The sequence below is a fragment of the Carcharodon carcharias genome, chromosome 13 (assembly GCF_017639515.1).
Source record: "Carcharodon carcharias isolate sCarCar2 chromosome 13, sCarCar2.pri, whole genome shotgun sequence".
NCBI classification, from domain to species: domain Eukaryota; kingdom Metazoa; phylum Chordata; class Chondrichthyes; order Lamniformes; family Lamnidae; genus Carcharodon; species Carcharodon carcharias.
The window spans coordinates 115245738-115258215 of record NC_054479.1 but is presented as its reverse complement, the minus strand read 5'-3'; the positions used below and the strand labels follow the sequence as shown (position 1 = coordinate 115258215).

The 12478-nt window shown below is 39.4% G+C and overlaps 1 protein-coding gene and 1 pseudogene across 1 annotated transcript in view; both read right to left on the bottom strand.

Annotated features, from left to right (window-relative positions):
* Window positions 1-12478, bottom strand: part of LOC121285595 (voltage-dependent calcium channel subunit alpha-2/delta-1) — a 711948-nt gene that overhangs the window by 573477 nt on the left and 125993 nt on the right. The gene's annotated exons all lie outside the window — the stretch shown is intronic.
* LOC121286580 lies at window positions 8347-8623 on the bottom strand (annotated as a pseudogene).

Here is a 12478-nt window from a genome sequence, read left to right as displayed (position 1 = left end):
ATAACTAATTACACTTCAGTGTCCATGCTCAGCTATATTACCAAAACAAAACCAAAAATAGAAAGCGCTCTAATGAAATGAATAGAAAAGGCAATCAGATAGACTGAGCAAACTGATTCTGGAAAAGTTTATCTTTTTTAATCATTAGACTGTCAACCAATTCAGCAAAGCAAACCTCCCTTGTTGGATTAGTTTTGTGTTTCAGTTCATACTCTGACATTGAATGACTGTAAATCAATTTTACTGCAATATTAATCTTGAACCAAACATTAAAACAAAAAAAATACACAAACTATTTTTTTGCTATTTTTTTGCTAGTCCTTCATTCAACCTTTATAAAGTATCTTTTTAAAAACTTATTTTCCTTAAGCCCCCCATTTTCCCTTCTCCCAACTTTTGAGCTTAGATCATGCAATCTGATGTAGTCCTATCATAAACACAACCAAATCAATCCTAGATTTTGCAGGTGTAAACAGTCCCTGCAGCCTAGATAGGTGAAAGAATCCCTCACACTGCAGGAGCTAATACTGAAAGAACATTATTAAAAACACCTACAGGTAGTGCACCAATCACTCCAAAGATCTTTACATCCTAAAGTATTCACTCATAATAATCATTATCCCTGTACAATAAGTTAAAGTGTGCACAATATCACTTAAAACAACCTATACAGTACATTTAATATCAAGAAACATCCCAAAGCACTGAAGAGGCATTATCAAACAAAACTGGAAACTGAGCCAAAGGAAGAGCATTTAGGAGAGATAATCAAAACATTAGCAACAAAGGTGGGTTTTAAGGTGAGTGTCACGAGGCTTTATTTTTTGAAAATATGATTTTTCAACTTTCAACTGACTCGAAATATTATAATTTGAAATGAGACAGAACAAACTACGCAAAACTGCAAGACCACCTCCCAAGGTAAAGGTAAAAAACAAACAAGTCACCCTTGGGAGTGTGCAAAGAGAGAGACATCTCCTATAATTCAGAGACCCATCGAAACTAGTCACTGTCTAAGGAACGGACATTATAACGCCAAGTGCTGGATATTGAAACAATGGCTACCACAGACAGACCCACCCAAAACCCATTGGAAATACACAATGGGTAAAATACTTCAGGGTAAGATTTCCAGCCAATGCAGAGAGATTGCAAGAATGTTTTCAGCATAGGAAACAGGATAATTTCCCCTCTTAAGAAGTAAGACAAACAAAATGTACTTTTGATGCAATATGACTGAAGACTTCTGACACTCAACTTCATTGATTTCTTTTACTTTTAGAGTGTGCTTCTTCATAGCGTAAAGCAATAAGTGTGTAATCTATGTTGAAATGTCTTCAAACTGTCCTTATTTGTACCTTTTAACTTTTTAACTTTCAGAAAAATTAGCTGATCTTCCATGTCATTGTTCACAAGTGATCGATTCTGAAACATTTAGTGTGGTCCTATTCCAAGCTAGGAACCACTGCACAATGAATCAGGGGAGCAGAATAATCTTGTCAAAAGGGGGAGTGGGGAATCGGCACAGAAATTGAAATGAGAGCTAATGGATCTCAAGAAAGGTAATGTTTTGCAATGGATGTTCTTCAATTAACAATTAAAATAACAACTTGTATTTCTAAAGCACCTTAAACTTAGTAAAATGTCCTAAAGTGCTTCGCAGGCTTTATCAAACAAAATTTGACACCAAGCCTGTCATGAAGCTACTAATGTATATAATATTATTGGAAAATATTTTTATTTTAAAATAGAGGTTTAGTCTGTCTTAATTGGATAAAAGCCAGCTAGCCTGAGTGATTTGATATCAATAGTTTTGAGGTATAAACAGAGGTAGAGTGCATTTGCATTTTTTGAATTGAGCATTCAAGAAATGGGGTGAAAACTGATGCCTTTCTAGCAGCTACCAAGCAATATGTTTACATTACTAATAAAATTGGTACAATGAAAGAGGTTTCATTGTTAAAAGGTGGAGTTCAAAGAGGCTGGTGATACAATGAGAATTTGCATTCAATCAGTGGTGGTAGGTACAACTTCAGCAGTTTTCAGGTGTGCAGAGCAGAGGCAATGTGAGATCAAAAGGCAGCTGCAAGCCTCCAACTGGCTGCACAGAAACCAAAGTGAAAAGAACCTAATATTGAATTTGTAAGGTGAAAATGCTTTGCCTGGTGTTTGGTTAAGTCTATGGGTTTCTGTTGCCTTAATGGAGATTGGTTTGGGAATTTGTTAAAAGTTATTATAGTAGTAATTTGAAGCCATGTGTAAATATATTTTAACCTGTGTAAACTAATAAAATGTTTCACTTAGCTTAAGGTAAAGCCTCGAGAACTAGTGGTCCGATTCCTGAATTTAGAGTCACATCTCAAACATAACACTTAAAACGATAGGTTATGATAGCTGTTTAAAGTTTCCTGTTGGAATTTTTAAATAGCTCCGCTTCACCAACTGCATCAGTCATGACAATAGCCACATAAGGGGCAGAACTTTTCCGTCAGTGAGCTGGGAGCGGGGCCCGCTTGCCAACACATAAATGATGCAGGATGAGTTCGGGGGGAACCCCTGACATCATCCCGCCCCATTTAAATATTCAGGAAGGCGGGGGGACAGCACGATCAGCTGTCCGCCCGCTGACCTGTCAATGGCCAATTAATGCCATTGACAGGGTAGTTAACTCATTGAAAGACCTGCCTGTCCAACCTTAAGGCTGGCAGGCAGGCCAGGAGCCCCAGCGGGCTTCTGAAAAAACATGAAACCTCATCCACCAGCGGGATGAGGTTTCATGTAGGATTTTAAAAACTTTAATAAAGTTTAATAACATCTCGTGTGAGGAGGACATGTTAATGATTTTTTTTATTTTTCTATTTTTAAACTTTTAAAAACTTTCAGCGATCTCCCTGAGGCAGCACTTAGTCTCAGGGAGATGTGCGCGCACAAAAGAGCGCACTCTGGCAGTTGGGGAATCCCCCTAAGCCACACAGGAAGCGCATAGTGCATCCCGTGAGGCGGCCCGCTGGGTGGGCCTTAATTGGACCGCCCACTTAAAATGGCAGTGAGGTCCGCTTCGGTGGCGGCGATCGGCTGCCCACCTGCCGCCGAGTCGGTGGGACCAGCCCGCCCATCAAGGACAAAATTCTGCCCAAGGAGATTTTTAGGGCAGATAACCAGAAGATTTGTCAAAGAGCTAGGTTTAAAGGAAGAAAAAGAGGGAAAGAGATGAAGTGGTAAATGGAGGGAATTCCAAAGCTTAGGGCCTTAGGTAGCAGAAGACATGGCCATCATGGTGGAGTAATTAAAATCAGGGATGCTCATGAGGCCAGAATTAGAGGAGTGCAGTTATCTTGGACAGCTGTTAGGCTTGAGGAGATTACAGAGAAACCGAGGGGCAAAACCATGAGGGATCTGAAAACAGGGGTGAGAATTGTAGAACTGAGGAATTACCTGGGAGCCAAATGTAGGTTAACACAAGTCAAGTCTAGAGGTAACAAAGGCATGAGTGAGGATTTCAGCACCAGATGAACTGAGGAGGGGCAGCACTGAGCATTTTTACGGAGATGGAAATAGGTGGTTTTAATAATGGTGTAGATATGAGGTCAGAAGCTCAACTCGGGTTCAAATACCAAGATTGCCAACAGTCTGGTTCAGCCTCAAAGAGTTGACAGGGAGAGGGAACGCAGTTCATGGTGGGGACCAAAGTCAATGGCTTCGATCTTTCCAATATTTAGTTGGAGGAAATTTTAGCTCATCTAGTATTGAAACAATGAAATATGAAGTAAAACAAAACACCAGTGCACTGCCAGTTCCAATTTTACTATATGTACTACTCAGGATGAAGCAGGGTCCACGTTAGTCATAGAATCATTGCCTACTAATGCCTGTGGATTACTATTCGATAACACCAGAGAACAGTGATGGCAGCTGTTCTGAGAAAAATCTATTTTCCTGCTTTCTAATAAGGTGGCTGGATGTGGAAAGTTATATTTTTGTTTGCCTAAATACAAAATTGTGAAAAATGTTAAGCATGTTGTTTGTAGTTTTTTTCTCTCTCTGAGCTGCATAGATGCTTACAATGGCACATAGTTTAAGTCAATCTTTCTATTATCATGAGTTCATTTTTCAAACACAGCAAAGACGATTAAGCTCAATAACTGTGATTTTTTAAAAATAATTGTTGAAAATTTTATAAGTCATATATCCTCAGCAACATGACAGTTGAAAGAATGTTCGCAAGATATTTTGAACATTTTCATTAGTTCCTTTTCTCCTTACTTCAGCTTTTCTTTCTGTTTATTTTGATTGGTAGTTTTGTGCAGTTTGTATTCTTCATCAAATTTTAATACTACATCATAATATTACAGGCAATCAGCATTATTGTTAAGTCAATTGTTGCTTTTTTGATGCAGATAGTTAAGGCAAACAAGCATGATATACATTTATGATGTTTTTTAACCCAACCCATATGAGGTGGAATTGGTTTGGACACTGGTCTTACGCCCTCTCCAGTTTTATTTTTTATTGAAGCTAGAAAGTACAAGACTGCAAAATACAATGCAGACCATCTGACTAGCCTCACCAATACTTTGCAGTTGGTCAATATTGTGAATATCTATCTAATGCTACCTTCAATTTTCTACACTCTCTACCTTCAGTGGCTCACTGGGAAGTCCCTTCACTGCCTCCTGCGCAAACTAGTTAAATGTAAACCGTGCACCTTCTCTCTAAGCTCACAGCTCATGTCTCTTCGTTCAGCAGCATATTACTGGGGTTTGTTTATCTACTTGAATCAGATTTTGCCTAAGCCTCCACTTGTCCAGAATAAACCACACCAACTCTTCAATCTCGTGCCAACAGCTCAGCTGCCTTTAGCTAGGCATTAAGTCTGGCTGTCTTTTCCCCCACTTCCTTGTCATTCAACAACCAGAATAATACAAATGTGGCCATCTCAGTGCCTTGTACAGATTATCAAATCCTGCAATATGTGCTCTGTTCCTCTGGAATCATCCCAAGGTCCATTTGCCTTCCCTTACCTTAATGCAGCAGTATATGGTGCTGTTGGTTTCAGTGACCGATTGCAAATAGCCCAAGATCACTCTCCTTTCTTTTGTTCTGTAGCCGAGACCAATTTAGGTTTTATTTCCACTGTTCACTTCCTTTTAATGATTCATTATTTTGAATATGTCTGCTTTAATTGCTATTTGCCATTCATCTGCCAATCTTCCCAACCTATCCATAAATTTTAATGTTGGTTTGCCTCTTCTCTATTGTTTGAACTGTCTCTCTCCATCCTTGCCCACCATGTTATCATCTGTAAAGTCAGACAACTCTGAATCTGTCTCCAACTTCAAATCATTTATAAACACTGGAACCAGCAATGGCACTTGCACTAATCTACAGTGACAACCTGCAAATGATTCCTTGCCATATTAATGCAGCTCCATTCACAAACACGCTGTACCTTTTCTGCTTTAGCCAATTTTCAATCTGCCTCCGAAGTTTACCTCCTACGCACAGCGGAGCTGAACACAAGCCAATGCACATAGAGTAATGAGTGTGCCAAGAGCTGTGAAAGCAGAATGCTGTGGAGGTCTCATGACTAAATCATTAGCTGGCAGTTCTGTCAGCCTGCGCCTGACTGAACGTACCAATACATGCATACATGATATTCTTGCTTACTTGCAGGCATTAGTAGGCAATGGTTATAGCATGATTATGAATCATGCTTCAGAAACATTTGCAGCATTCTGAGTGGTAAATGCGATGGAAATTGTTGGGACTGGATGATGTAGCGATGTGTTTTTTTACTTCACCTTTTTGTTTCAAATTGGATAAACAGAAATCTGCAATTCATATCCATGCAGGTCTTGTGCTCCTGCCATGGTGTTGTCATTCTAGGTTGTTTCCAACTACTTTTAACCACTGCCCATGTTCTACAGCAATTAGGCTCTGTGGTACACAGCCTCAGTTTAGCAGAATGCACTAGAACTAGAGATGCTGAGTGAAAACTCATGCATTTCCATTTTCAAGAGTAACCTGATTTATTTTAATATATAATTTTCTTTTTAAATTAATTTAAAAAAAAATAAAGCAAGACATTTCCTTTATCAAAGCTCAATAACCTTAGGTCCTTATCATCTGCAACATGATGGTTATTTGTGCATTTTGACATTTCTCTCCACACTGACTCAAGTTTAATAACCTTTGCATTTCTATAGTGTTGTTGGGACCAACAAGATAATCATAGCAAGTGCTCCAAAGACCACTGCTCCTCCAGCAGAGAGCGTAGGCAGTTACGGTTCACAATATCAGGTCAGTTTAATAACTTAATTTCAGAATAGTCCCAGAGCATGCCATGTTATTCACTGGGAATGTGCTGAGGTCATGGGGCAGATTAATAGCTATCAAAAACTGTCAAAATGCCACTTGCTGCTCTTAAGTGCCTACACTTTTTGTAAAAACACAACCTCCATAAAAAGGCCCAAATTGCCTATTAGGTGTTAAGAAGCCATGAGGCAGTTGGTCCTGTAATAAATGGTGACCTTGCATGGAAGAGAGGGCCATGTAGCAATGCAAAAGATCAAGCTAGTTGCAACACCTATGGGAAAATGGCACAATGCGGATTTAGCAATGCTGTGATGCTCCAGGTGTATTAAGATGCTTTCCCCAAATTTACATACACCTCAGGCCCTTAATGAACATAGTGTCTGAGGCCCCAGACTGCTCAAAGTGCTTATAGCATGTTGGACACAATGGCCATTGAGTAGGCATCTGATAACTTGAGCAACAGCTGATGATATGCTGAAGGTACCAATGGTCACGTAATGTCTGCTCTATACTAATCTGACATTGGGCTACTTCAGGTAGGAGAAGTGATAGTTTACATTATGGTTGCATCCGACCTTTTAGAAACTTCCGATTAGAAATCAACATATAAATTTCAAAAGTTGAACTTTGATTTCCCAGACTTTTATCCGTAATTCAATCAAATAAATTCTGAAAATACTAAAGAAACTGAAAATTACCTTCACTTTAACAATATCATTGGCTAATGCAATCAAGAATACTAATCTTTCAACTTGGGTTAAGTGTTCTGCTTGAGCTTCTGCAGTCACTCAGAATGAGCTAGCATATCTAGCAATCCCAGGGGCTTTTCATAACCATGATCTGAAGAACCAACATCCTTGCTTTTGCACAAGAAAATGAAACAAGTAAGCAACAAGAGATGAGAGTGCATATGACTTTCAAATGTCTAATTATTGATATGTGATTTCATTAAGAGCAGTAAAATGAGAGCCAATCATGATGTAGCCATAATTCATTTTGACAACTTAACGCGGAGTTTGTAATCATTGGAGAAAATGCCTGAGCACCATTCAGAAAGATTATTTTATTATGAATCCTTGCAACTGCTGGTTTTCACTTTTCACTTTTAGGGAAAAGTTGTGCAAGGCGCAAAAAGCAACAATAATGTTTGAGATCTTACCTGGACTACACAAATATATTCTAGATAATTCAGAAGTCACCACAATTATGTGAATTAGAAGAAAGGACAATATTAGGTGTATGTAATATATTAATCATATATTCTAGCATTTGCACAATAGGTTACATAAATACATCCACATGCACATTTGCCACTGAGAAGAGCAAGGACAGCAGATGGATGAGAACACCACCACCTGCAAGTTCCCCTCCAAATTACACACCATTCTGATCTAGAAAGATATCATCATTCCTCCATCGCCATCAGGTCAAGTCCTGGAACTTCCTCTCTAATAGCACCATGACAATACCTTCATCACTCAAACAGCAGCAATTTGAGGCCCACGCCGACCCTCTCAAGTGAAATTAGGGATGAGCAATAAAGGCTGGCCTTTCCAGTGATGTTCACATCCCATTAATGAATCAAGAAAAAACACTGGTTATGTACAAGTTCATCCCCCACTGTCACAGTTTCACCTCCCGATTGGTATCCATGCAGAGGCCTCTGCTGCAGTGCACAGGTGTTTGTAAACCGAGGATGGAATCAGACTCCACAATATTGTACTCCATGATCGCATAGTTTGCCAATTCTCACTAAATTAGCTCACACATGAAGGATGGCCACTAGGCAATATAGCATAGGCCTGCAGACTGAACTGCTCATTGTGCAGTCAATTCCTCCATGTTTTTGGTAGGTTCCTCATCTATTTATTACTGCATTTTTCTGTTCTTTTCTGTTCCTATCCACTGTTACTTTTCACATTTAGGGAAAAGTTGTGCAAAGGCACAAAAATCAACAATAATTTTCAAGATCTTGCTTGGACTACACATCACATTTCATCGCAGTATTTAAACCAGATGGAGTTTGATAAACGTGTCCACACAGCAGCAAAGTCCTGATGGCAGCAACAGCCTGGAGTAACAGATTGTTCACATCAGAACTGAGGGGCTACCTTGCAGGTATATTACTTTAACATGCCAATGACTCAAGCACCTTTGACTGTACAACCACAAGTTGATGAATGTCACCTGCCAGCCCACTGGTGAACCCAACACCAGGGTGCAGAGATATTGCTCCTGTATTACTCAAGTAATTACTACTTCAGGTTGTGGAAGATTAGTTCCACTAAGATGATGGTAGAAACATGGATCGTATTGTACCTCAACTCAGGTTTTGTTCCTGGGTGACACAGAGGTGCCATGAATCATGGCTGCTGGAGATATCCTTAGCCTCCAACAACCATGCCCGCAATCTTCTTCACCCTTTGAATATCACTTCAACATGCTTTATAATGGAGTATTAGGGCATGATTTCATGCCCATGTTTCCACACAGAGACTAGTTAAAGCTCATCAACATCATTATTGAACAGAAAGTCACTTTGATTTACTTTCTCCATGAAGATCTGACGATGCAGCAACATTACAAAATGCTTGCAAGTGGATATCTAATTCCTCATCTTAGCAAGAATAGAGTTGCAGGGAAACTTCAAGGAAGGAAAAGCAATATAGAATGCAGTTGCAACTGATGGACATCCTCACTGCCAAATGGGTAACCTCAGCATCGACTGCTGCCTCCAACAAGACAACGCAGGGTGTTAATGGTTAACTTTTATTCAAGTAATCTATCCCTTCGCAGTGGTCAGCTTCACACCTGTCCAAATATTTTTTCCCACAGATACAGACATTTCTTTAAAATGTTCTTTTCAGGAACACATAAGCACATGCTGAAGGTACAGCTGTGCTGATTTGCGGGCTGGGTCCCATTCAACCCATTTTTAAAAGGCCTCGATTCAAACTGATGTAGATTTTTTTCAAACTTGTCATAGCATTCTCACTTTAAGAGAACTCTACTCTAGTGTGTTCTATTCACTTGCAGTTCTTTACTCAATGCCATTATTTTGACATCAATACAACTAGTCAGTTGCACTTTGGGTTTTGAATGCAATTACTTACTTACTTACTTGGATATTATTACTTACTTTCCTATTGAAAGTTTCTTGATCCAGTCTGGTTCAACTAATTGAAGGTTCTGGGAATCTGGCCATGACATGCTGATGAAGTCATCACACCACTCCAATGCTGTAACTTACAAGGCTTACAAGGCATTGATTTTAATGAAAAGTGAAGTTCTGACAACTTGATGCTTGTAGGTATTTTCAGGGGCTCCAGAGAGTCTGTGCCACTATTACCAGGCAGGAGCAAATACAATTAAAATCTGATCACTCATTTTCCAGTTAAATGAATGTGGGCGTGAGCCTTGCATAGTTACAATGCATTGTGAGATGACATCAACATAACACAAAGCCTTGTCCACATCAAAGTTCTCAGCAGCTTACATCATTTATCAAAGGAGAATAGGACATTATTATGTTGGCACAGCTCAATCATCTGGTAGTGTAGTGGTAATGTTACTGGACTAGTAATCCAGAGATCCGGACTAATGTTCAGGAGACATGAGTTCACATCCCACCATGACATCCAGGGTAGTTTAAACTTAGTTAATAAATCTGGAATAAAAAGCTAATCATAAAAATACTGAATTGGTGTAAAAACCTATTTGGTTCACTAATGCCCTTCAGGGGAGGAAATCTTTTGTTCTTACCTGCTCTGACATACACGTGACTCCACATCCTCAGCAGTGTGGTTAACTTTTAACTGCCCAGTGAATGCCTACCAAGCCATTCAGTCCAAGGGCAATTAGGATGGGCAACAAATGCAGGCCTTGCCAGAGACACCCGCATCCAAAGAATGAATAAAGAAAAATTATGCAATCCAAGGTTAGACATACCAAAGCCAGAAGCAGAAGAAAGTTTTCACACTCTGCCTTATTCCAAGCTTCGAAAGAACAGCCCCTACTCGTACAATATGGCATTTTCAATTCATACACCAGTCATCTTTATGCCACTCAATGAGAAGTGGAATTTCATTAATTACAGTGCGCTGTTGGCACTTTACAATCAAGCTTCTGAAACATAGTTAAATCAGACCTGTTCAAGAGATTTCTTTACAACAAGAGAAAAAGAAACAAAATAGGATTAAATAATTGCTGTTGAAGCATGAATTATTTTGATTAGTGGCATCAATCTGCTACATCCATGTCACAACAAATGCATCCAATAATAAAATGCAAGGGGATAGGGCATGGTACAATGAAGCACACTTAACAGAATAGCATGCACACAGAAAATTGTTCTCAGAACAAATTCCTATGAGAACATGACTTTGAAAGTACATTTGTTATTAGGAGTTAGAAGTCATCTAAGTACCTGAGAACCATAACACATTACGGGGTGTGTATCCGTAGTCAAGTACAGGAACGTCCCTCTGAGCTGAGTGTTTCTATCAACAGATAGCAAACATTCTGTTTGTTATCAATTGACATTCATTATAAGTGCTACAAGGTCTAAAGATACTTGCTCATTCTCGACTAAAAATTTGCATTTAGATTGCATAGACCAAAGGTTTCCAAACATTTTTTGCTGAGCTTCCTTTCAAAGATTCTTTTCCTATTTACCTCACCTTTTTCTAAGAAATTATATTTTTTAGTCTTCTAGTACAGTTTAATCCCATTGGTTTTAAAAGCTGGGGAAAAAGAGAAGTTCTAAATACTTGGGTTATCTTCAGGCTTGTAAGGATTATATAGTTCAAATAGATCATTTCAAGAATCTCTACTTTTGTGCCGCAATTAGGTGATGTCACAGAAATGTCTTTCTCTTTAATAATTACACCAGAAGCAGTTTTGATTGATCCAACTTTCACTTCTACAATTTAGCAGAACTTTAGTTGCGAGGCAACCTTGGTTTGTGGAATTTTTTTCAGTATTTTCAGGGTGGAGGCTGAAGACTATGGCTCCCAACATGCCCTGCAGCATACAGAGCCTGGCAGGGGGACAAGCCGTGCACACTCCAGATTCTGGATTCCTTTTGATGGCTGGGGAATGATGCGAAAAAACATCGCCCACATTACTGAGCTTGTGGCTCGAAAATCTGACCACGGGACCTAGGAGTAGCGCACGAAACAGGCCTACGTGATAAGTTTAGTCTGGAGCTGAAGAGCCAGCAGCTGAAGTGTTGTTGTTAGCTCTGTGCAATTGGGGCTCAGAGAAACCCTGGAGCAATTGACAGCTCAAAGAAGCTGAAATTATGCTGTCTGCTCTGCGAAGCTGGCAGCTGGGGCAAAGAGAAGCCTCTGGTAAGCTGTTGTTGTCTGCACAGTACAGCTAGATAGCTGGGATAGTGTAGATGGTTAGATGTCAGGCCACAGCCCTGCCAATCCAGTGGAACGCAATTTTGGACAAAGAGATTGAGCAACTGGGAGGTGAGCAGTCATTAGGGCAGTCCAAGCTAGAGTCCAGTTGCCTGACAATTCATTGCAGAGAGAAGAAGCAAGAAGGCTTTCAGGCTAAGTTAGAGCTACTGTTGTGGGAAATCAGAGAATGAGAGAAGCTGAAATCCCTCGTGAGGAAGAGAGAGTTTTAAAGAATTTTTGTGATTCAATGTGATCATTGATGGCGTGGGTTGCTGAGAAAATTTGTGGGATCTATCTTGGTTCTGTCTACCATTTACTGTTGTGATGTGTTCAGCCACAGTTTGCCTGTTAATTCATGTTTACCTCATGTTAATTCTGAATATTGGTCTATAAGATAGATAGTATTTACTGTTTGATTTATTGACTCTTGTATAGTAAAATTTCTTCTGTTTGTTTAAAACTGTGGAATCTTGAGCCTTGATTCTCTTCATAAATACCTGGGAATTCAAATTTTATCTACTTGACAACAAAAGTTACTGGTCCCTAATCAGATCATAACATAGTGATAATAGCAACTCAAATCTGGCCCAATCATTACTTCAATTAGTATCTTATGTTTGCAAATGGTTGAAGTTGCATTGCAGTATGACATCAGCCAAGTCAACTTACATATCCATAGTTTATCAAGTAATGAAAGGCTTCTGATTTGGACTTTACTTCTGGGTTGGATCTCTTTATATTCCCTGCCAACAGTA